Below are 27,039 nucleotides of genomic sequence, written 5' to 3'. Positions count from 1 at the left end.
ACCAGCACCAAACCAGAACTAACCAGCATAAACCAGCCTAGACTGTCATTGGAATTGCATGCTGGTAAAGCTGGTCTTTACAGCAGGGTGTGTGGCCATGTAAACACATAAGAGGCATTTTTGATAAGAGAGTGTGCCTGCGTGTGGAACAGACAGACTGACTGACTGTCTCTCTCTCTCCCTTTCTGTCTCCCTCTTAGTCTATCTAGTGCTGTCACAGAGACTGTTGAGATATCTCAGGACACTTTCACGGAGACACACACACACACACACACACACACACACACACATATATATATATCATATCATAGCCCTACATAATATCAACAAGTCAACATATCGGAAAGAATTAATTATATCTGGGAGTACAGTGGGAAAAGGAAAAATCACACACGTTCTATAAAGTGTGACTTGGGGTGGGCTCTTCTGACTTGGGCCAGTAAGAAACCACCCAGAACACCCTAGAAACCACATAGCAGTGCCACAACACCCTGGACACATGTCAGAGAGTTTTGATTGAGAAAAAACAACACGTTTTCTTAAATATGGTCTGTTATCTGTGTATTAGTTGTTTTATGCTCCTATATTATTCATGCAGTTTCTCATCTGTTTCTTGTGTTCAGGGAAACTCTAATAACATTGGGGTAGTGGATATTTCTGTGGGGTTTGTGGATCTGGAGAGTTACATAGAAGCACCTGCCATTTTCCTCACAGTGCTGAACACCTATGCAGGACCGATGCTCTGGGCCTGTCACCTGCTGTGTTACCTCAGCTCAGAGAGAGAGAGGTATCACACACACACACACACACACACACACACACCCTGAATGTACATCCAACAACACTGCAGTCACTTCTGTTATTCTGATCTAAAGCTGTTATCAAAGACTGTTTGTCTCAAAAGCTTTAGAAGAGATGCTGTTTAAATCCTCATGCAGATTACGGTTTGTCTTTTGCCATCTAATTCCATCGAGAATCAGACAGAGAGAGATGCTGATATCACAAGAATGTTGAAAAATATTTGTCTTTCTCACAGAAACCCCCTCAAACTGATGTCATCACCAAACAGTCATTTGGACTAATTTCAGTACACATTTATTCAATGATAAATCTAAAAGGGCATAGTATGCAAATTTGGAATGGGAAGTTCAAACAAGCAATGTAAATTAAATTTTCCATGATAGGTTTCATGCAGCAATACTGTAAAAACCTTCCGGTGCAACTTTTTTTATTATTAAAAATACGGCAGTGCATTAAAAAAAGCCTAAAAAGTCAAATTACTTGTAGGGTAATAACATTGTAACTGCATAGTACATCTGCAAAAAAAAAAAAAAAAAAAAAAAAAAGTTTTTACTTTAGAGATCTCTTCTCATTTTCTTTACCCTTCTTATAAGTTTGTGCCACAATTTGTTTCTGAAAAAACAAAACAAAAAAAGAGTGTTTCAAAAGATTCCAGCCACATCCACTTATCAATGATGCATCATTTCAGAGACTTATGGGAATATTAATCAGTCCTAGTCTTCTTAAGAATTTTTTTAATGGCAGTTGAAGTGATCTGTCAGTGTGAATTAGGAATCAGGGCAGTTATTAGAGCCGTAGCTGGTAATGATGGTGCAATTACAGGCACTCACAGAACAATGAATAATGGAGATCATGCCGACACAATCAGAAACTTCACTGGCACACACACAGATTTTTCTGGACTCTCCGTTTTTACATAATGACTATTATTTAAAGGGGTCATATCATGAGGAATCACGTTTCCCTTGATCTTTTGAAATAAGAGTTTGGTGTACTATGAAAACATAATATAACTTTCAGAACTCAGAACTTCCTTCCCAATCCAAAAAGAGCATTTATTAAAACTAAACTGCAAAATACCGGCAAACTTTCATTCCAAACTTTCACGACATTCTAAAATCAAATACTGTAAATGAATGCATTAAAGGGATAGTTCACCCAAATAATTCAAATTCTGTGCTCATCTACTCACTCTTTATGTTTTTGAAACTTGTATAGGTAATTTATAGCAGAATTTCCAAACAGCTCTTTTCAATATAATGAAAGTGAATGGTGACCACAGCTGTCAAGATTTTCAGCATATAACAACTAATTTAGACACAAAGAGGATTTTCATTTGCCTGAAAATGCTAGTGTCATGTTTTTTGAAGAAGGACCCAAGATGCAGGATGGCAGTGAAGGGGTTTTTAATTGAATAAACACAAAGCAAACACAAACAAAACTCCCACGAGGGAGAAAATAATCAGCAAGACAAAAAAATAGAACTAAAAACAAACCGACAGGGGAAAACTGGAAACAGACAGGAACAACTCAACTGGACTGGAGACTGAACACATCGATATAGAGAGCAAGACATGACAAAGGAGAGAATATATAGAGGAAGAGAAGATTGAGGACAGGTGCTGCCAATAATCACGAGCAGCGGGAATCAGCGCTGTCATGGCAATGTTGATTGCACTGCTGAGCAGCACCTGAGAGAAACACGAGGAAGAGAGAAAAACAACAGCACATGGGACAGCCTGAGAAATGGGCAGAGGAAACTGTCACAATCCTGCCAAAACAACAATAAAACAAGACCAAAGAGGCAGGATCTTTCATTTAATTGTTTTTTTTTTTTTTTTTTTTCACTTTGTTACACTTTTGGTGTTCCTGAACCCCCCAAATTACCATCCTATTTAAAAATGCTTATAAATCTGTATATGTGCGCATGTTTGTGTGTATGTACGCGTGTACAGCATTTCAAAACAAACTTCCTGGTTAAACATTAAAGCACACTAGTGTGATAAATAGTACAGAATGTTTTCATATTTTATTTAATATTGCCAAAATTAGGGGGCCTGGGTAGCTCAGCGAGTATTGACGCTGACTACCACCCCTGGAGTCGTGAGTCCAGGGCGTGCTGAGTGACTCCTAAGCAACCAAGCAAGCCAGGTTTCCTAAGCAACCAAATTGGCCCAGTTGCTAGGGAGGGTACAGTCACATGGGGTAACCTCCTCATGGTCGCTATAATGTGGTTTTTGCTCTCGGTGGGGCGCGTGGTGAGTTGTGCATGGATGCCGCTGAGAATGGTGTGAAGCCTCCACATGCGCTATGTCTCCACGGTAACACGCTTAACAAGCCACGTGATAAGATGTGCAGACTGACGGTCTCAGATGTGGAGGCAACTGAGATTCGTCCTCTGCCACCCGGATTGAGGTGAGTCACTACACCACCACGAGGACTTAAAGCACATTGGGAATTGGGCATTCCAAATTGGGAAGAAAAGGGGAGAAAATAAAAAAAATAAATTAAATATTGCCAAAATTATCCACAAATAATGCTTTTGTCTCTCAAAAACTGAGGTGTATAAGCTCAGGTCAATGAGGCCTATAATCAGTAAGTTCCAAAAAGTAATACAAAACCTGTGCTAATTGAAAGAAAACCAGTTGATAAAAAGAGCTAATCCAATATTTGGTGATAATATAGCATAATGAGAGATTTATAAGCAATTTTTTATAGGCCGGACATTTTTGACCATGAACATCAAATTAGGCAAAAAATGTAAAGACAGCACAAGGGTTAATTGTTTGTTCCGCACACAAAGCTATCAAATGGCAAGCCATATGGACTACTTTTATGGTCCTTTTTGGAGCTTGACTTGGTTACCATACACTTTCATTATATGCTAAAGAGCAATGTGAACATTCTTCAAAACTTATTTTTTTGTGTGTTCTATTGAAGAAAAAAAGTCATTTGGATTTGGTAAAACATTAGGATGAGTAGAAGATGACACAATTTTCATATCTGGATTATCCCATTAACACATGACCTCCCACATTTACACCTTAACAACACCTATTCAGATTCGGAAGCTTGACAAGTCCAGTCATGGTGAGGTAATATGTAGCAAGTACGATAGATACTTTTATTCCTAAACACCAGAAGAATTAACGATGAGTAAAATGTGAAATGTTCACCAGTTTAGCTGTTCCTGTCTGTGTGTAGCACCTGCAACTCTGCAGATCCCTGTTCCCTGATAATTTCAGTCTGATCTCGACACATTTCAGCGCATTGTTTTGTGGATCTGTCAAAATGTAATGTAGGCTTTGCAAAGAGACTGTTACTGAAGGAGAAGTCAGCAGCAACAATATTTGCAAACAATTTCATACGAGCCAGGTTGTATGAGATCTTACGATTTCGCAATCTCGTACAAATTATTACAAGTTGTCATGAGACCGTGTTGGACAGCCCAGTGGTTACTGTTACTGTTAGTACACTAAGGGTATTTTCACACCTGGCTTGTTTGGAGCATTTGTTTCGGAACCTGGTGCATTTTCTACCTTAGTTCGGTTCGTTTAGGCATATATGAACATGGCAATCAGACTCTGATCCGCACCAAAACAATCGGTCCGAGAACACATAGATGATGTGGTCTCAGACCGATTGCAAACAAACCCTGGAATGGTTCACTTGTGGTGAGGATGCAATCCGACCAAACGGACCAACAAACCAAACAATTTCCCTATAAAAACCATGAACATACCTAATGGATCTTTGGAAAAGACATCTGTAGGTCAGCACTTCACAGTAAAAAACACGTATAGCCTTTTTGCAATTATATTAGATATGATTGTATGTTTAAAATAGGAGCTGTTGTATAATTTCAGAGGTAATTTTAGCATGATCGCTTTTCTCGGATAGTGGCAGAACATAGGTAGGACGGCGTCAGCAACTTTTTGACAGATTAATTATTATAAAAAAATGTAAAAAATAAAACAAATTCCATGGCTTTCCTGTGTGTGTGTGTGTGTGTGTGTGTGTGTGTGTGTGTGTGTGTGTATGCGAGAGCCAGCTCTGTGACAGTGAGAACAGGCACTTTTCAATGCAGAAATAATTCAAAAGCAACTAATGACGGATAAAAATAGCCATTACGACAATATTACATTGCATTTAGCAAAAAGTTTAGCACCCGATTCACTAAAGGGATTATGCAGATGAATGCAATTTGCATGTTCAGATCTGAACTTGCGGTCTGATTCTGAACGCTTTATAGTAAAGGATGCCACAGACCTCTGTATTTGACCACCCCTGCAGGGACTGAACAGCATCACTTTGATCCAGACACCTGGATCATCTCTTAAACATGTACGTGTACATGTACATGAACGTGCGCTTGACGACACCACACATCTGGATATATGCCAGTTTATAATGCTCTTCAACATAATTTGATAAGTATGTGATTAATTTCTGCTGAAATGACTGGTTGAAAATGTTCTCAAACATGTCTTTTAAATAATTTCATTTTACCGCCTACTTTTATATGGCGGTAATAGCGTGATGTAAACTGCACATGGCAAATTGCACTGAGTTTTGTGAAAGAAGCTCAATCTTAAATTAGCCTAATTTACATAGAAAGGAGGTATGTTTGTGCGGAAAGGAATGACAATGAATTAATTTAAATATTGAAGACGCAGCACACGCTAAACGTGATTGTGGTTGTTTAGTGAATAAGAAGCAGGTATTTGCGCTGAAGTACCATGTGCAAAATTGGTGCAACTGTTTAGTGAATCTGCCCCTAAGGCCTGCAACACACTTCACGCAAGTGGACGTGAGTGCTTGGTCAACACATCGCAAGCATTGGCCCATTGAACATACTTAATGTGCATTCTTAAAACCTTTCGAGCAAGATATGCGAAAACATACTTCTGTATGTCACTCTTTCCACTAGCAGACAGCACACAGTGTGTGAGGTGAGGCAGGGCGAAGTTACTGATCAGTTACTGATATGAGCAATTTCATTCTAAAACAAAGTGAACACAGTTACCTGCAAAGAAAAAGCAAGGACTGCTGTGTAGGGCATGTTCTTCATCTGGTTAGAAAAACAATAAATAATAATAATATTAATGATTTTTATAATAAAAATAAGAAGTAAAATTATGATTTATACAAGGCATATTTGCTCTATGGAAGGTATAAATGGAACAGAGTTACATTTAAAAGACACACACATCTGGTTATATCCGAATATGGATAAAGATCATTTTGCCATTGCAACAGATACAGATACAGATAATGGCCTCGCTGCACACCCCAGTGCAACTTTGTGTGTGTGTAATTTCACCATACTTTGGATTATATATATGCGTTTGTTTGTATATTACTAAATTATGACTGTTTTGGTGCTAACATTATCAGTGGACCTCAGGAAAAATAATAAAATTATAAAAAAAACAAAAAACATTGCATTTCATGACCCATTTAATAAGACAACAAGATGTACTAAGGTCTTGTAAATGCCTTAAATGGTTGTCCTTTATCGGCTTAAGGTTATAAGCAGTTAAAGCAAAAAACAATCGGTACATGTAAACTGTTTACAACAGGGGCGTCTAAACTACGGCCCGTGAGATATTTTGGAAATAGAACCTAATCTGGCCCGCTATTGAGAAATTATATGAAATTCGTATTCTGAACACTGGGTGTGGCTTTCATGTACAGCCACATTTCACAGCTCATTTGTCTCTACTAGTGTATTCTCTTTAGCATACCTTGGAAGATTTTAGGACTTTAAAATCCTCCAGATTTCCACGGATGAAGTGCCGTGTAAAAAGAATGATGCGTTTGTTATAGGACTGGTATCGAGTTTGCTCATGTACTTGTTCTCGCTAAAATGTCCCAATACCACGCATCGTATAATTGAGTAGAGCTACCGTTGTGCAGCACGAGAGGCCACACCGAGTTTATTGAGCGTTTATTTTCATACTTCTCAGCGCCATTTGAGAGTAAGGAAATAAGAGAGAGTGCTCAAAACACTCGCGCATCTCTGCTTGCACTGTGCGCACTCAGCTCGCACTTGCGTATCAACCAAGGGAGCGCAAACATTTTTATCAAATTAAAATCTAATTTGTAACACAAGTAACAACAGAACAGAAACTATGATTGAATTACTAATAAATAAAGAGTAATCCCTTAAATCACGTCATAGCAGGAAAATGTAAAATATTCTGATTATTGTGATGTGTCACACCTAAAACTGCTTGTGCTTCAATGGACGTCAAAAAATTAAAAAATGCAAAGTTCTAAGTTTTGTTACATTAGTGCATTGTCAGAAATGAACTTTTCCATAAAGGGGCCAATAATTGCCCTATGGATATAATTTTCAGGGGAAATGTTATGTTTATGAGGGCATTTTTTCTAAACATATCAGCATTTACTGTGCTATTCTTTTATTCAAAACATATTTAATGCGATAGTGTGTAATTCTACTCTTGAAGTAGAAGTAGAATTGAAGTAGAATTTAAAAAACTATATCAACACAAAAACCACATTTTGAACTTTAGGGCATTTTTGTCACTTTTGGGAGCATTTTTGCCCTGAGCCCCCCTTAATGTTTGACCCTGCATCAGTGTTATATTACAAGCATTCTTGGTTCATTAAAACAAATTATTATTATTAAGCATACAATACAAAGATGATGCAATAGTGGCATCTAGCCTTTTTTTATTATTATTATTACAATGGTGTGGCGCGTGACAACATTTCTTTTTTCGCGTGCAAAAGCGAAGCGTAGTGTATTAGATTGCACTACGTATGTGTATGTGTGTATGTACGTATGTGTATAGCTATTTTCTATTTTTTATTATTATCTGTCTTGCTGCTGTTTTTGTATTGTTGTACACTGGAAGCTCCTGTCACCAAGACAAATTCTTTGTATGTGTAAGCATACTTGCCAGTAAAGCTGATTCTGAAAAGCCTGAAAAAAATGCCTTTGAGATGAATGGGAATGCTAATGGGGAGCTCACTCCAGGTTTTAAAGACCTTGGTGTGAGTGTGCACTGCACTGCACATATCCCATTATCCCAAATAATTTCAAAATATAAAAATCTCCCTTTATGACCACTGATATTTAATCTCATTATTTAGTCCATCTCCATGAGGACTAAAAGATTTCACCCAAATTGCTGTCAGACTTGTGCCTGATAAATGACCAGCTAAAGTGGTCAGACGTACAGTCTGAAATGTATAATTCACCGTGCTTAATCAGCATTGTCACTACAGCACACAGCAGGTCCAGGAAACGTGCTTTGATCAATTTGCCGCTTTCTGGAATCCCAGTTATCTCGCTGACCCATCCTATTTACACAATCCATTTGAGAGAGAGAAACGCAGAAGCTTGTTAGGAGATATTTCATTTCCCCGGAGGCAACAGGTGCTTTGCGTTCAGGGATATTGAATCCTGCAAGCAATCTACTACCTGGAGTGTCTGTCTGAGGTGTGGATTTGAATGGCAAAATGCCTTTATCCACCAGCAAACACCTTGTAAGGTGGAGAAGGGCCACGGTTTCTGCCAGTCCAGGAATATGCTTTTAGGCGGTACTGTCGGGAATCAACAACAGGGACTGTGATGTGGCTTAACAGTCAACAGAAGATTTGCGGTATTTACTAGCAGGGCTGTAGGTCTGGGAATCAGCTGGTCCACTGTTACGTCTGCTCAGAGAAGCAGCGTGTCAATCAAACATGATGGAGAGTCACAACTGGACTGAGAACTGCTGTATCTTGCAATTCATCCAGTATCCAATGTATATAAAATGAAAATGTCTATTGTGTGCAGTTGTTTTCTTGTTCAAGTCGATCCTTCAGTGTGTCCAACAGAGTTTGTGTCATAATTTTACAGTGGCAAGAAAAACTATGTGAACCCTTTGGAATTAGCTGGTTTTCTGCATTAATTGGTCATATAATATGATCTCATCTTCATCAAAGTCACAAGTGTAGTCAAACAGCAATGTGCTTAAGGTAACAACACACAAACAATTATAATCTTTCATGACTTTATTGAACATATCCCATTAAACATTCACAGTGCTGTGGAAAAAGTATGTGAACCTTTGGATTTATTAACTGGTCAATCCTCCTTTGACAGCAATAATCTCAACCAAGCATTTCCGGTAGCTGCGGATTAGACCTGCTCAACATTCAGAAGGAATGAAAGAACTGTTTCAGCTCAGCCATATTATTAGGATGTCTGGTGTGAACGGCTCTCTTGAGGTCATCCCGCAGCATCTCTATTGGGTTAAGGTCTGGGCTCTGATTGGGCCACTCCAAAAGTTGGATTTTCCTTTTTTGAAGCCATTCTGTAGTGGATTTACTTTGACGTTTAGTGTCATTGTCCAGCTGCATCACCCCACATCTATTGAGCTTCAGCTGTGCGCACAGTTACTCTGACATTATCCTGTAGTCCATTATCCTTGATAAACTTGGGAATTCATTTTTCCCTCAATGATGGCAAGCGGTCCAGCCCCAAAGCAGCCTTAAATCATGATGCTGCCTCCACCATACTTCACAGCTGGGATGATGTTTTCATGTTGGTATGCGGTGGCCCTTTTACGCCATACATAGTGCTGTGTGTTCTTCCCAAACAATTCAACCTTAGTTTCACCAGTCCAAAAAACATTTTCCCAGTTGCATTCCGGAATGTCAAGGTGGTCTTCGGCAAACTTCAGGCATGCAGCAATTTTTTTTTTTTTTTTTTGGAAGGCAGCGGCTTTCTTTGTGGTGTCCTTCCATGGACACCATGCCTGTTTAATGTTTTCCATATAGCAGACTCATAAACAGAGAAGTAAACCAGTTCCAAGGACTCATTCAATCTTTAGCTGTCACTCTAGGGTTCTTTTTTACCGCATTACGCATTCTGCAGTGTGCCCTTTAAGTCATTTTGGCTGGATGGCCACTTTTAGGTAGAGTAGCCATAGTACTAAATCGTCTCCATTTATAGACAATTTGTCAAACTGTGGACAGATAAATATCTAAGCTCTTCAAGATAACTTTGTTACCCTTTCCAACTTCATGCAAAGCAATAATTCTCGACCATAAGTCTTCCATAATGCATGGTCCACATCAGCAGATGCTTCTTGTGAATAGCAAACTCCACACATACTTGTTTGGTCTTGATTTACTTGGATCTGTCTGGCGTTTTCAGTTTTTCTACTCTTAGTAAAACTATACTCTCATTTCTATCACATTTTCATTCTGTAATTTTAGTAGGAGAGTAACCGTAATTTGTAGTTACGAATAGAACAGGGAGATTTTACCTGGCAAAACATAAAAAAAAGCCAACTTCACTTTGAAGGAATGTTCACCGCAATTAAATGTTTAAAGTCAACATGAAATCAAAATTGACCCTACTTGTTTTCGTTAATACATGTTCCTGATTTTATTGTCAACAATTAATTGCTGCATGCTATTAAAAAAAAGAAAAAAAGATTTTTCTTCTTCGTTAAGGTTGGGAACAGAGAACCGGTTCTTATTTGGAAAAAAATATTCCACATGACTGGCTCTCATTTAAAAATAAATAAATAAATAAAAAAATAATTTCATGACTTTTGGTTCCATTAACGGTTCTTGAACGTGCATCTTCCCACCAAATCGAATGGATAACTCTAATGGGCTGGCTCTTATGGATCTACAGTGAGAAACAAAAAGGCATTACCAGTGTATTTCGATTCGCGGACAAATTACTATCATGAGTCAGTTCTTTTGAATCTACAGCACTGATTCTTTTGAATCTACAGCACTGATTCTTTTGAATCTACAGCACTGATTATTTTGAATCTGTACTGCAAAACATACAGCATGACTCTTGTGCGCTGGTCCTTTTGAGTCTTCTGCGTGACAAGTGTATTCCGATTCCTGAACTAATGACTTTCATGAGCCGGATCCTTTACATCTACAGTGCATAATATACAGCAGGGCGATTCAAATTCATCAACAAATGGTAAAGATGGAAAAACACCTCGGGGCACGTGGGCCAAGCCAGGATATTTTGTTATCGAAAAGCTTCTATCTACAGATATTGTCTTATAGCAGGCCTATAATATGTGTTTACTATATAAATAAAACATCTGTTTTAAAGCTTTAATTAATTTATTTATTTTATCATTAGAAATATTTCCACCTTGCAGGAAATTATGGGAGGAAAAAAAAACAGGTAACTTGAGACCAAAAAGAATTGGTCCATTACAGAAAGAGTAAATCAGACTGATACTAAACACTTTTGACTTTTCAAATTTCTTGACCAAATTAATGAATACAACTTTTCTGTTGCTCCAAACTCACATTTGTCAGTCGTCCATGATTTTACATCTTTAATCTTCCCCTTCCGTTAAAATGATGGATAATGATTATTTGTAGTGCAACCTCTAAAAGTGTCTAAAAACACGGCGCACATGCATGAGACACTGTAAAAACATCATTTAGCGCAAGTTTGCATATGAAAACAATTGAAAAACAGCGTGAACAGACACAAAACGCATTCTATGTAAACAGCCCGCTAGACAACTGACAACATCACGCGGGCCACTGAAAATTTCAAACAGGCTGGATTTGGCCCACAGGCCACCAGTTGAATAGGCCTGACATATAGCTTGACCAGTGTACTCCGATTCCTGACAAATGACTCTTATGGGTCAGTTCTATTCAATCAATAGTGTGACCAACGTAGTGTGGTTACAGAACGAATGACTCTTATGCGCTGGTTCTTTTAAACCTACAGCGTAAAACACACACCACGACCAGTGTAGTCCGATTCCTAAACAAATGACTCTCATGAGCCAGTTCTTTTCAGTGAATCTGATTTAATGTATGTCATGTGTACAGTGCATCCGGAAAGTATTCACAGTGCTTCATTTTTTCCACATTTTGTTATGTTACAGCCTTATTCCAAAATGGATTATATTCATTATTTTCCTCAAAATTCTACAAACAATATCCCATAATGACAACGTGAAAGAAGTTTGTTTGAAATCTTTGCAAATTTATTAAATAAAAAACGAAGAAAAAAAAAGAAAAAGAAAAAAAAAAATCACATGTACATAAGTATTCACAGCCTTTGCTCAATACTATGTTGAAGCACCTTTGGCACCAATTACAGCATCAAGTATTTTTGAGTATGATGCTACAAGCTTGGCACACCTATTTTTGGGCAGTTTCTCCCATTCTTCTTTGCAGGACCTCTCAAGCTCCATCAGGTTGGATGGGGAGCGTCGGTGCACAGCCATTTTCAGATCTCTCCAGAGATGTTCAATCGGGTTCAAGTCTGGTCTCTGGCTGGGCCACTCAAGGACATTCACAGAGTTGTCCCGTAGCCACTCCTTTGTTATCTTGGCTGTGTGCTTAGGGTCGTTGTTCTGTTGGAAGATGAACCCTCACCCCAGTCTGAGTTCCAGAGCGCTCTGGAGCAGGTTTTCATCAAGGATGTCTCTGTACATTGCTGCATTCATCTTTCCCTCGATCCTGACTAGTCTCCCAGTTCCTGCTGCTGAAAAACATCCCCACAGCATGATGCTGCCACCACCATGCTTCACTGTAGGGATGGTATTGGCCGGGTGATGAGCGGTGCCTGGTTTCCTCCAGACATGACGCTTGCCATTCAGGCCAAAGAGTTCAATCTTTGTTTCTCATGGTCTGAGAGTCCTTCAGGTGCCTTTTGGCAAACTCCAGGCGGGCTGTCATGTGCCTTTTACTGCAGAGTGGCTTCTGTCTGGCCACTCTACCATACAGGCCTGATTGGTGGAGTGCTGCAGAGATGGTTGTTCTTCTGGAAGGTTCTCCTCTCACCACAGAGAAATGCTGGAGCTCTGTCAGAGTGACCATCGGGTTCTTGGTCACCTCCCTGACTAAGGCCCTTCTCCCCCGATCGCTCAGTTTGGCCGGGCGGCCAGCTCTAGGAAGAGTCCTGGTGGTTCCAAACTTCTTCCATTTACGGATGATGGAGGCCACTGTGCTCATTGGGACCTTCAATGCTGCAGAATTTTTTCTGTACCCTTCCCCAGATCTGTGCCTCGATACAATCCTGTCTCGGAGGTCTACAAACAATTCCTTGGACTTCATGGCTTGGTTTGTGCTCTGACATGCACTGTTCCAAATCATGTCCAATCAGCTGAATTTACCACAGGTGGACTCCAATCAAGTTGTAGAAACATCTCAAGGATGATTAGTGGAAACAGGATGCACCTGAGCTCAATTTTGAGTGTCATGGCAAAGGCTTTGAATACTTATGTACATGTGATTTTTTTTTGTTTTTATTTTTAATAAATTTGCAAAGATTTCAAACAAACTTCTTTCATGTTGTCATTATGGGGTGTTGTTTGTAGAATTTTGAGAAAAATAATGAATTTAATCCATTTTGGAATAAGGCTATAACATAACAAAATGTGGAAAAAGTGAAGCGCTGTGAATACTTTCCGGATGCACTGTAGCTCAAAATGAACCAATAACTTTAAAATATGCAACTTAAAGGAGCATACACCTGACTTGCATTAGCGCCACTTTGATCTCCACATGAAAAACACTGCAGAGAACATCTTCTGATTTTAGCACTGGCATCACCCCCATAATGATACATCATCTGAATTGTTCAGGAAATCATTGGCTGATGCTTTGTAAGGTCAGCGGCAAAGGGGTCAATGTTGAAATTGTTTGAACTTTGAGCGGCCCTGTAGAGCAGTAACGCTGAAGCTAATGCTTCACTCCACAAGGTTCAATGTATTTGGAATGTGGAAGCCCCTTCACTGTTTTGAAAATAACGATGACATTTAAATATTATGCGTTAACATGATACTAGTGTTATAGGATTGCATTGTCATAACATTGTCATTGAACACAACGAATCTTCCACTTGTATCTCACTTATCCTGGTTTAGTTCTTTTACACTTTCACAGAGAGAGAGAGAGAGAGAGAGAATAATTATGATATATTTATTCTCTCAAAATGAGTCCCTATGTGAGATGGTTTTTATTTGCCAGACAGCAACGGTCCCTTTGGGCCGGAAGAAAGAGTTTAAACTCGACAACTAAACACACCAAGCCATTGCGTTCAGGAGGGGAGCATCTGCGACCAGTTCAAACCAGCTCACACACACTCTGTTTATGAAAGAGGGGAACTGCATACATGATAATTTTTTTCTAATGTTTTGCTTATCATATCAGTATTGACAAAAAGCACTGTGTTTACTGCTTTGGGGAATTGGGCTATCAATATTTATGTTGCAACAAAAATAAATTACCATTTTTAATGCCAAGCTGATCTGAAATGTCTTTGACTCTTTGGTGCTTTTTGATTTTGGCTGACTTTAGAAACTGCCCTACATCCACATTCATATGAACAAGGAATGAGTACATTTGTTCCTTAGAGAAGCCGAAGTCTTACATCGGGAGTCAAAGGCTGAGCGCACATATTGATTTGCCCAGAGCTGGAGAGAAGACGTCCTTCTGAAACAACAGTCTGAACTTCAAGAACTAGACTCTGATCTTTACCACATTCATAACATTTGTTCTTGAGTCATTTGGCTTTATTTTCTGATATGAGGTCTTTTACATGCAGTTTTTAAAAATGCTATGAGCAAAGAGGACCAATTAGACTTAAATTACTAATGGGAATGTACTATTCTATAATACTCTTTTCTTGTGAGGACTGCAAGGGTTCAAAAACCTACAGCTCTCTAAATCTTCGAGATTTGTAAATGGAGAAGTGGGGTTTTTGCCTGTTGAGTTTGCTGTCCTGTCAAATCTTGTTAAGTCCAATCAAGTCCAGTCAAGTCACATCCACTCTAGTCCAGTCTAGTTCAATCCAATCTGGCCCAGTCCAGCCCCATCTAGTCCAGTCCTGTCAAATCCAGTCCAGTTGTTAAATCCACTCCTGTCCTGTCGAGATCAGTCTAGTAAAGTTCAGCCCAGTTAAATCTAGTCCAGTCCAGTCAATCCACTCCGTTCAATTTCAGTTTTATCCAGTCTAGACCAGTCCTGTCTAGTCTGGCCCATTTCAGTGTAGTCCAGTCAAATCCACACCACTCCAGTGTAGTCCAGTTTAGTTCAGTCCAATCCAATCCAGTACAGTCCAGTGCAGCCCAGTAACGTCTAGTCAAGTATAGGTCAGTCTAATGCAGTCAAGTCTTGTTAAATCCAGTCTAGTTCAGTCTACTTCAGTCCAGTCCAGTTTAGTCAAATCCACTTCAATCCAATCTAGTCTTGTTTAGTCCAGTCCAGCAAAATCCACTACAGTCTAGTTTAGTCCTGTCCAGTCAAATCCTCTCTGGTCCAGTCCAGTCTCGCCCCATCTAGTTTATTCCAGTCCAGTCTAATCTAGTCCAATCCAGCCCCATCTAGTCCAGTCTATTGTAATTGTAGTCCAGTCCAGCCCCATCAAGTCCAGTCCAGTCAAATCCAATCCAGTGTAGCTTAGTCCAGTCCAGTGCAGGGTAGTTTTGTCCAATCTAGTACAGTAAAATCCAATCCACTCTAGTCCAGTCCAGTCAAGCTCAGTTCAGTCTAGTCAAGTTCAGTCAAAAGAAGTCTAGCCCAGTCCAGTCCAGCTAATCCAGTCAAGACAAGTTTAATAAAGTCCAGCCCCCTCTAGTCCACTCCAGTTCAGTTAAATCCACTCCAAGGTTTAGTCCAGTTCAGTACAAACTACTCCTGTTTGTCCAATCCAGTCCATTCAAATCCAGTCCAGTGCAGCTCAGTAGTCCATTCCACATAGTCCATACAAATCCAGGCCAGTCTAATGCAGTCAAGCCCAGTCCTGTCCAATGAGGGCCCATTAGCCTTTAAAATGTCTGAGAATTGAAGCTAGACTTGCTAATGGCTGTGACATTAGATGTTTGACATTTGTCTTTATAAATCTCTAACTCATGTAAATCTGTATTAAATGTATGCCATGAAACATGATGAATATTATCATAAAAGCTTTCCCCATTGGCTTTAACTGAAAAATGAACAGAAATTAATGTGACTTGATGCTTTTATGACTACAATGTTATGTAATGACACATATCATTGACCCAGAAGCTGGTCATAACCAGGTTAAACATCTTTATGTCATAATACTTAATGCTGGCATCTCTCTCTTTCTCTCTATATCTCTCTCTCTCAGGGCTGTGATGGGTCTCGGTCACAGCAGTTACTGCTTTGCTATCCTGCAGTCAGTCCCGGCTGTGTTCTATGTGGTTCTAGTCACTGCCCTTCGATACCACCTCTTCATCTGGAGCATTTTCTCTCCCAAACTCTTGTACAAGGCCATGCACATGCTCGTCACCACTGCGGTGTGTCTGTTGATCACGTTCATGGATCAGGGCCGCACTTCCAGACCATGAATCCAAATCCTAAACTCAGAACCAAGCCCAAACTCAGTTACATGAAGAGGAAGGAGTTTCAGCACACAGAAGGCTTTTGTTGGGTCAGGAATCATATCTGCAACATCTAAAGGTCAAAAGAATGGTGCAGTGGAAGTTCATAGTATTATAACAAGAAATAAAATGGTTTGACATGCAGTTGTTGTAAATGTGAGGAGTAAAGGGACTTAAAGTACTATTGAGAATGTAGGTCCATACTCTTTGGTTACTCTTTCCATTGAAGTCCAGTCCAGTCTAGCCAAGTTCAATCTAGCCCAGTCCAGTTTAGTCTAATAGTCCAGTCTCATCTAGGCCAGTCCATTTAAATCCACTCAAGTTAAGTCCAATCTAGTCCAGTCCAGTCCAGTCCAGATCAGTCAAATTCACTCCAGTCCAGTCCCATATAGTCCAGTCCATTCAAATACATTCCATTGCAGTTCAGTATATTCCACTCCGGTTCAATCTAGACCAGTCCAGTCAAATCCACTTTAGTGGAGTCCAGTTCTGTCAATTTAATTCACTCCAGGTCAGCCCAATGTAGACCAGTCAAGTAAAATCCAGTCCAGTTTAATCTAGTTCATTGCAGTTTAGTCCAATGTTGTCCAGTCACATTTAGTCCAGTGCATTCTAATCTATTCTAGTCCAGTCAAATCCACCACCGCTGTGTCAGAACCAAACCCAAACTCAGGTACGGGGAGAGGAAGAAAGACATTGGTCATATCCACTGCACCATACTCTCAGCCATTTTAGATTCTCTGTGCATGAAAAAAAAGAAGGAAAGTTTCAAGGAAAAACTTTGACAACATCATATAACAGACTTGAAGAAGAAAGTGTGGATGGAGGGATGGAGGTGGTAATTCTACATGACTGCTGTGAAGTTCAATAAGCCATCAGGAGCTCAGTGTTGAGATTCTGAGCTTACAATGAGATTTTACTGGGTCTACTTACTTTGTGTATTTCTGTGCATGTGAATAAATAATTTTTATAAGAGCACTTTTTGGGGAGTAATTGACAGTGCAGATAACAAACCATAAGGCTTTATGTCTACATACTGTATAATAATCCCTCTCATTGTTTATGCAATTTCCCTCTTAAAGCTTTACAGATAAAAGAGAGTGTCATTTACTGTGTATTTCTCAATTTCTATTCCTGGCTGTGGCTTCAACTCTGGTATCATGTGAGATACATCATTAATAACTCTTCCCTTACTTACAGATCCAAACTCCTCACGCACTTTAAAGCTTCAAGGGATTGTAAAACTTTTTAAAGTTATTTCCGAACACAACTATGCATGACGGTTGAATTTAATTTGCCTTTTGGGAATATCAATTGTGAATTGATTTACCTTGGTTAAGTGGTTCTTCTTTATCTCAGCACATTGATCTGATTAATAATAAAATAAACTCTTTTTTTTAGATGAAGATAAGTAATTTCAACATGCATTTTAATGTGTAAAGATTTTAATATTCATATCTGCATTTATACTAAAAACCCAAATTCTGTTAATATTTAATAATTGAAGTCAGAGTTATTATTCAGTAACACTAACACAGAAGTGACAAGCAATACATCTTTTCAATGTTAATCTGAGTGTTTGTCCTAAACAGCCGCTTGTCACTTGTTGCATTGTGCTGGGAAGCTCCGCCTACATAAATGTCCATATAGAATGCAACATTCTGGTTCCGGAAGTAAAAATCCCATTTTCTCCATAGATTACTTGTTTATTAACGATTAAGTTTAAACATTTAAAGACAGGTTTACCGTCAGCTCTGAAGTTGTTAACCAATACAACTTAATTTGTTAATAGCAAAATTTCTGGTAAAAAACTACACTACCCATGATCCTGAGAGGGGAAATCCAAGAATCAGAGAATCATGGCCTACAAACTGTGGAAGAAAAGAGTTCTGCGGTGACTGCCCACTTCCATGATGCTCAGTGAATGGTGCCCCTCGATCTCAAACAACTTAAATATTTCTATATATCTGAATATTTTGCAATAAACTCATAATATATCAATTCTAAACCTGTAATCAGCAAATTTAAGCCAATAGTTTTATATTTCTCCATAATTTTTTATTTGATTACATAATGCCATCATTAAAGACTTTAAGTAAACAGTCTTGTACCTTTATCTTTTGGTCCGATTTTCAAATACTTTTTTGCTTCAAATCAAAGTTTGTAATGTTGTGATTCACCTCGGTGCTATTATTTTTGGTTCTTGGCTTAGAACTCTTTTATGAAAGATTTTATAAAAAATAATGGGAAAAGTACTTCCAGAACAAAGTCAGCTGAAAAAGTAGCCTGGCACTTTTAAGCTCTAGTTGAATGCTTTGGGGAATGTACTCAAATCTAAAAGGGCCTTTATAGATAATGTTCTGTTAATAAAGAAAGGATGTATATGCTATTCTGAGATGTCTCCAGGGTTGAGCATTACTGGATTCTGAAGGTCAGTGTGTCAAGGTTCTGCTTTGATCTTTTTATTGGCTGGAAAAGTTGATTTTGTAACCCAGTGCCCTGCTGAACTCTAACCGTCCCCCAGGGATAGAGAGAATATAGTCTCTCTCACTGGACTAAATGCAGTCTGGAGGTTCAGTCTGACTTCTGGAGTTCTGTCTCATCCTCACTGTTCTAAACCAGATAAACAAGGCATTCATAGGTGGATTCAGTCATGATTTAAACAACCTAGCCTCATAGAATCATGTTACCATACCTACATTTTTGCAAAATGATTTTTATGTGGCTTGTTGTACGTATCGCGGCAGTACCGTAGGGAAATAAACACTAGAGGTGCTACAACAACAATTATTTTTATTCATTTCACACAAATCAAGAGTAAAATGGCAGACCATCAGTTCATAACTTACTTTTCACCCTGTTCCTCACACAATGCTATCTTATGACATCAAAACACTTTTAATATTTTAGCATGATCTAAATTTCAGAATTATGTGGACTAGACATTTGAATGAACACCCTTCAAGTTATAAAGGGATAATAGAATCAGCCAGTCATTATCACAAAATACTTACACCCTGACAGGGTTATAAAGACTTGTATCAACCTGGGGTTTATTTTGCAAAAAGACTCTACATTATCCTGCTTAATACAGGGCTACTTGAAATAGATGGTCATGAAATATTGATTTGAGTTATACAAATATGTTTCTGCTGATGAGAGTCCAAACACAGGTAGTCCAACAAGCGATCTCTCTGTTTTCTTTCTTTCTCTCGCTTTCGCTCATGCATGCACACACACGCACAAACGCTCTTCTTTGTTACTCGAGTAAGTGCTCCAGTAAAGCAGCGCAAGCGTTACAATACTCCATTGCTAGTTCTAAAGTGATGTCTGAGAACTAGCAACGAAGGCTTGGGCTGTATCAAAACAAGACTCTGAATCCATGGTGGAAGAAAGCAGTTCCACTCACAAGAGCGTTTTATGGACGAAAACCAGAAAACATCTTGATATAAAACCCTGAACGATGTCTTAAGGTTGTAACCATGGTATAAGCAGTGTTATTGACTCCAGCCTGTTGAATTATTGAAAATAAATGCACACCCGACGTGCAACGGACACTTCGCTGTGTGTCGTGACCGCATTACCACCTCAGGTGTGCATTATTTTTCAATAATTCAACGGTCCATCATCAATTAATCCTTACATATTTGACCCTAGAATGCCATGATTGACTAATCAGAATCAAGTATGACAGCCATTTAGACAAAACATTTTTCATGTATTAATAATATAGGACTTCATATTCTGTGATAAATTGGTAGATTTTTCATTTTTAATTCAGGGTGATTTTTAAGTTTATCATGTTTATGTTTTTTGCTTTTCTTTACTAAAGGGTAAGTAATGTAATTTCTGCACCACTAGCATCACCAAATGGTATTCCAAAAATAATTATAGTTTTAAAAAGGTTTTCGGAAACACTTCCCCTTTCGGTTATTGGCCAAAGAAACAGACAGTCCAACGCTAAACTCAAAACAATTGGTCGTGCCAGTGTTGCTGTGTCCAGCTGGTCGGGATGCTTGAGCAAACAAAGCAATTTTTTGACAGTTCCAAAGTGAAACAATGTTTACAATTTTTAAAGGAAATCAACAGTCACTTATTTATAATTGTCTCTGCATATTAAACTAGATATACAAGAACATATTTTTAACTAGGGCTGTCGATTTAATGTGTTAATTCAGTGCAATTAATTATATAAAATAATGGGTAATTTTTTTTTTTTTTTTTTTTTTTTATCGTAATTAATCATGTCCCCGCAATTCAATCTTGAAGTACCATCTGTTTTCAGTAGGGGGTAGTAAGCAAAACTCCAGCTGTACAGACAACACACAGCTGTACAGAGAACAAACCAAACTCAGGCTCGCTTGACACTAGCGTTAGCACAAGATGAGAGTGCATTCTTGCGTTCAAATAGGTGCTGTCAGTGGATTACATTTTTTTAATCACGATTAATCGTATATAATTTTTTGTAGTTAGAAAGTGCTGAAATTTTATATTCATATATATACTTCTTGTTAAAATGCATTAATTTCCATCTTTGGAAAGAAAACAAAACAATATGTAACAATATAATGCTTTATTAACATTTTCCAAACAAAGTATTCCACAGTATAAAGATAGAAATGCACTAAAATAGCACCAATTCAAGTAACATTAAACATTTCCCAAAGTCTAATTGGGAGGTTAACAAATTGAAAGAACTAGTCTCCACATTGATTGCATATTCATTGCAGTGGGCATTAAATATTTTAAACTCTCATCCTCCACAATATTAATCTGTCGGTAAACTGTGGCTATCTGCTTTCCTACAGCAATCATGAGGCTTCGTTCATGATACGCATCAGAGCGTCAAAGCCAGTGTAGTGCGCCACTTTAGTATAGTGCGAACTCACCATGAAAAGCGCTTGCAGACAAAAATGTCTCATTCTGCATTTTGGTGACAGTTAAGATTTGGTATGCTTCTGTGGTAATTAAAATGTGCCTTAATTAGGCTGAAAAATACTCGATTTCTATCACAAGACCCATCTAGGCTTGTTTCGAACAACAAATAGTGTTAAGAGCTTCTTTCTTCATCATTTTATCACTGACAGGGAAGCGCTGTTGTGTATGTTAGTGTTGTGTGTCAATTTCAAAGTTTTCTAAGTTTCAAACTATGTTTTACATGACACACCGTCCTAAAAACGCTGTTTTTGATGAGATGCAACTAAAGTGAGACACTCCAAAAGTGTCCATCTTATACAGATTCATTGATGCATCCTTAGAAAAGCCTTTTTAATAAATCTATCTCTGACAGACAAGGGTGTAGCCAGGAAATTACTTTTGGGTGGGCCTCAATAAAAATGGATGGGCCAATTTATTATTATTTTTTTTTTTTTTTTACCAAATTGTCCTCAACAGGGAACAGTTTAAACAGTTCTTTCACACTTTCAGAAATCAGAATTTATTTTTAAACTATTTTATAAATATATATTTGAAGTCAAAGAATAATCTCTAATATTCTGGATATTGGTGATTCTTCAGTCAGGGGATCTTTTCCTCTATTATGGTTAGAAAAATGCTTTAACCCTCAGAGACCCAAGCATTAACATTGATAAAAAAATTTTTTTCAAAAAATTTAAAAAAGAAATTCATCCTTGAAAGTGTTTTTAGAAAACCACTGGACATAACAATTATGACTTTTATGCATATTTAGATTTTTTGGGGTGAACTTTGGAAAAACATTGCAAAATTGCAATGCTGGGCATTAAGAGTTGCAAAATTTCAACACTGTTGTTTTTAGACAGTGGAAGTTTTAAATTCAAGATGCAATTCAACTCACAAAAAAATATTTAAAAATATACAGTGGCAAGAAAATGTATGTTAACCCTTTGGAATTAGCTGGTTTTCAGCATTAATTGGTCATAAAATGTGACCTCATCTTCATCAAAGTCACAAGTATAGACAAAGCGCAATGTACTTAAGATAACAACACACAAATAATTATAATCTCTCATGTCTTTATTTAACACATCCCATTAAACATTCACAGTGCTGTGCTGTGGAAAAAGGTAAGTGAACCCTTGGATTTATTAACTGGTCAATCCTCCTTTGGCAGCAATAACCTAAACCAAGCATTTCTGGCAAGAATGTAACATATTCATGATTGGGGGGACACCAAATGTAATAAATTAAGAATCAACAATGGAAAAAACCCATATTAGTAGACCACTCCTCACTGTCTATGACAGTTACGGCCCTGATTTCCAGTAGCTGGGGATTAGACCTGCACAACGTTCAAAAGGAATTTTGGACCATTCTTCCAGGTGTATCTTTTTTTTTTTTTTTTTAAACCGGTCTGTAGTGGATTTACTGTGATGTTTAGGGTCATGGTCCTGCTGCATCACCCAACTTCTACTAATCTTTAACTTGCGCACAGCCACCCTGACATTATCTTTAGGATATCTTGATAAACTTGGTAATTCATTTTTTTTGGAAAGCAGCGGCTTCCTTCATGGTGTCATGAACAAAGATGTTAACCAGTTCTAATGATTCCTTAAAGTCTTAAAATCACTCTACGGTTCCCTCATTGAGCATTCTGCGGTGTGCCCTTTGAGTCATCTAGGCTGGATGGCCACTTCTAGGGAGAGTAGCTACAGTACTAAATTGTCTCCATTTTTAGATAGTTTGTCTAACTGTGGACAGATGAATATCTAAGCTCTACGAGATAACTTTGTAACCCTTTCCAGCTTTATGCAAAGCAACAATTCTTGATTGTGTCATGATCCACTGTTATGTTGCCTTGTGTTGATTTCTCTGTCTTCTGTTTTCCCCGGACTACACTTTCCAACATGCACTGCCCTCATCTCTGTCAGCTGTTCCTGATTGATCTCACCTGTGTTCCATTCCCTCATTAGCCCTTGTGTATATAATGCCCTGATTTCTGCTCAGTCTTTGTCAGTTGTTGTTTTCTCCAGTTCATGTACCTGTTGCTATCTATGATGTAACATTTGTTTTGTTTCCCAGTTCCTAGTCTTGCCTTGTTCCAGTGTTTACCCTGTTTTTGTAATTTGATTTATTTTCTATTAAGCTGCATCTAGATCCTGCTCTCATGACTTCCTTCAAACATTACAGAACAACTGACCAAATGGATCTAGCAGCTTTGTTTCTTCAATTGAGCCAGGTGGATTTACCCATAAAGGAATACTCCCTTCGTTTCAGCGCCATTGCCAGCTTCACAGGATTAGTGGATTCCCATCTTAAGTCGATTTACCGGATTGGACTAATAGTTCACTGTTGGAGGGAATTGCTGGATACGGGAGACTACACATGGAGGGAGTACGTGAGGTTAACCCTGGAAACTCTTGAATCAGAAGATCCTCCTCTCCCTACTTCAATCCTGGCTTCAGAACCTTCCATGGCCCCTGTCTCCAAGCCTTCCACGGCCCCTGTCTCCAAGCCTTCCATGGCCCCTGTTTCCAGGCCTTCCATGGCCCCTGTCTTCAAGGTAACTCCTCTCCATATATTCCCTCTAAATAATTGTTTTGGGGGGGGGCTCATCCTTTCAAAGCTCCAGTGGTCGATTCCACGGTCGAGTCAGTGGTAGCGACCATGGAGGTGGCATTTCCCCCGTACTCTGTGAATTATGGCGGGAACCCCGGGCCACAATCAGCGCCCATGCCTGCCACGGTAAACGAGCCAGCGCCCATGCCTGCCATGGTTAATGAGGCAGCGGCCATGCCTGCCACGGTTAACGAGCCAGCGCCTATGCCTGTAGCCTCGACCGTCCCAGAGCCAATGCCTGTAGCCTCGACTGTCCCAGAGCCAATGCCTGTAGCCTCGACTGTCCCGTAACCACACTCCCAGCTGTCCGGAAAAGGAGGAGAAGGAAAAGGACACCTTTTCCCCAGTCTCTGCCTGTACTCATGACCATGGAGGTCATTCCCCAGTCTCTGCCTGTACTCACGACCATGGAGGTCGTTCCCCAGTCTCTGCCTGTGCCCATGACCACGGAGGTCATTCCCCAGTCTCTGCCTATGCTCATGACCGCGGAGGTCGTTCCCAAGTCTCCGCCCATGTTCATGACCATGGAGGTTGTTCCCCAGTCTCTGCCTGTACTCACGACCACAGAGGTCGTTCCCCAGTCTCTGCCTGTGCTCAAGACCATGGAGGTCGTTCCCAAGTCTCCGCCCGTTTTCACGACCACGGAGATCATTCCAGAGTCTCTGCCAGTGTTCACGACCATGGAGGTCATTCCCCAGTCTCTGCCTGTGCTCATGACCACGGAGATCATTCCAGAGTCTCTGCCAGTGTTCACGACCTCAGAGGTCGTTCCCAAGTCTCTGCCCATGTTTACGACCACAGAGGTCGTTCCCAAGTCTTTGCCCATGTTCACGACCACAGAGGTCGTTCCCAAGTCTCTGCCCATGTTTACGACCACAGAGGACATTCCCGAGTCTCTGCCAGTGTTGACGACCATGGATGTCATTTCCAAGTCATCCAGGACTCTTAGCCTAGAGCCTTCCATGGCTTTGCCCCTTGAGCCTCCCACGGCTCTGCCTTCTACGGCTTCGCCCCTCGAGCCTCCCACGGCTCCGCCTTCCACAGCTTCGCCCCTCGAGCCTCCCACGGCTCCGCCTTCCACAGCTTCGCCCCTCGAGCCTCCCACGCTCCACCTTCCACGGCTTCGCCACTCGAGCCTCCCATGGCTCCACCTTCCACAGTTTCACCCCTCGAGCCTCCCATGGCTCCGTCTTCCATGGCTTCACCTCTCAAGCCACCCACGGCTCCGCCTTCCACGGCTTCGCCTCTCGAGCCTCCCACAGCTCCGCCCTCTACAGCTTGGCTCCTTGAGCCTCCCACGGCTCCCACGGCTCTGCCTTCCACAGCTTCGCCCCTTGAGCCTCCCATGGCTCCACCTGCCTCTTGTCTGCAGCCACTTCCCAGGCCTCTTGACCCAATCCTTTGTCTGCGGCCGCCTCCCAGGCCTCTTGACCCAGTCCCTAGTCTGTGGCCATTTTCCAGGCCTCTTGACCCAGTCCCTAGTCTGCGGCCGCCACCAAGGCCTCTTGACCCAGTCCCTAGTCTGCGACTACCTCTCAGGCCTCTTGACCCAGTCCCTAGTCTGTGGCCGCCTCTCAGGCCTCTTGACCCAGTCCCTAGTCTGCGGCCACCTCCCAGGCCTCCTGTTCATCAGCTAACCCCTCCTTGGCCTCAAGATCACCCTTTGGATCCTTCCTGGACTGCTTGGCCCTGCCTCCCTTACCAGCCTTCCTGGGGCATCAGGAGCCGACCCATTAGAGGTGGGGGGGTGTTCTGTCATGATCCACTGTTGTGTTGCCTTGTGTTTATCCTCTGTCTTCTGTTTTCCCCGGACTACACTTCCCAACATGCCCTCATCTCTGTCTGCTGTTCCTGATTGTTCTCACCTGTGTTCCATTCCCTTGTTAGCCCTTGTATATATAATGCCCTGATTTCTGCCCAGTCTTTGTCAGTTGTTGTTTTCTCCAGTTTATGTACCTGTTGCTATCTTGGATGTAACGTTTGTTTTGTTTCCCAGTTCTTTGTCTTGCCTTGTTCCAGTGTTTACCCTGTTTTTGTAATTTGATTTATTTTATAATAAATTTAAGCTGCATCTAGATCCTGCTCTTGTGACTTCCTTCAAACATTACAGATTGTAGGTCTTCTGAGATTTCCTTTTTGCGAAGCATGGTCCACATCAGCAGATGCTTCTTGTGAATAACAAACTTGAAATGTTTGAGTGCTTTTTAAGTCAAAGTAGCTCTATCTAGTTTCATTAATTGGATGCCAGGTGTGTTATTAGTTAAAACATTTTTTTTTTCCCCATTATTGTAACTAAAATGAAGATCAAACCAGATTTTAAGACAACTTTATACATAAATGCAGGTAATTCCAAAGGGTTTACATATTTGTATTGCCACTGTATATATATTACAAGCAGTAAGGGTCAATTCATAAACACATAAGTAATGTGACTTTAAAACTATGAGAACTATTGATATTGATGATATACTGCATTTGCTGGTATAATCAAAACAATCAAAATACCCATCTCTATATAATGTAGTATATTTAATAAAAAAATGAATACCATAAGACGAAGATTTTTAAATAATAGAATAGCACAGAAACTGATGAAAATTATTTGGAATAGTTTATCTAAGATTTACTGAATAGGCTCTGTTTTGTTGAAGAAAGAAAAAGTTTGACCACTTATGACCAATGCTGCATTAAAAAAAAAAAAAAAAAAAAAAAAAAAAAAAAAAACTAAAATTGCTGTCTCCAATGCTGTCATTACCACAATTGAGTTTCTCCAAAAACAAACAAACATGCAAACAAAACAAAAAAATTTTTTTGAAACAAATAAATAAAAAATACAATATATACACTGATGAACCAAAACATTATGACCACCTGTCTAATATGCTGTTGGTCCTCCGGCTGCCAACAAAACAGCGCCGACCCACCGAGGCATGGACTCTACAAGACCCCTGAAGGTGTCCTGTGGTATCTGGCACCAAGACATTAGCGGCAGATCCTTCAAGTCCTGAAAGTTGTAAGGTGGAGCTGCCGTGGATCGGACTTGTTGGTCCAGCACATCACACAGATGCTCAATCAGATTGAGATCTGGGGAAACACCTTGAACTCGTCATCATGTTCCTCAAACCATTCCTGAACAATGTGTGCAGTGTGGCAGGGTGCATTTTCCTGCTGAAAGAGGCCACTACCATCAAGGAATACCATTGCCATGAAGGGATGTACCTGGTCTGCAACAATGTTTAGGTAGGTGGCACATGTCAAATTGATGTCCACATGAATGGCTGGACCCAAGGTTTCCCAGCAGAACATTACCCAGAGTATCACACTC

At 39.9% G+C, this 27,039-nt stretch overlaps 1 pseudogene; it reads left to right on the top strand.

Annotated features, from left to right (window-relative positions):
- The window catches only part of LOC127412651 (GPI ethanolamine phosphate transferase 2-like), a 180,655-nt pseudogene extending 163,833 nt beyond the window's left edge, over positions 1-16,822 (top strand).
- Positions 16,823-27,039: the final 10,217 nt, after the last annotated feature.

The sequence above is a fragment of the Myxocyprinus asiaticus genome, chromosome 22 (genome assembly GCF_019703515.2).
Source record: "Myxocyprinus asiaticus isolate MX2 ecotype Aquarium Trade chromosome 22, UBuf_Myxa_2, whole genome shotgun sequence".
Taxonomy (NCBI): domain Eukaryota; kingdom Metazoa; phylum Chordata; class Actinopteri; order Cypriniformes; family Catostomidae; genus Myxocyprinus; species Myxocyprinus asiaticus.
This window is presented reverse-complemented; position numbering and strand designations above follow the sequence as displayed.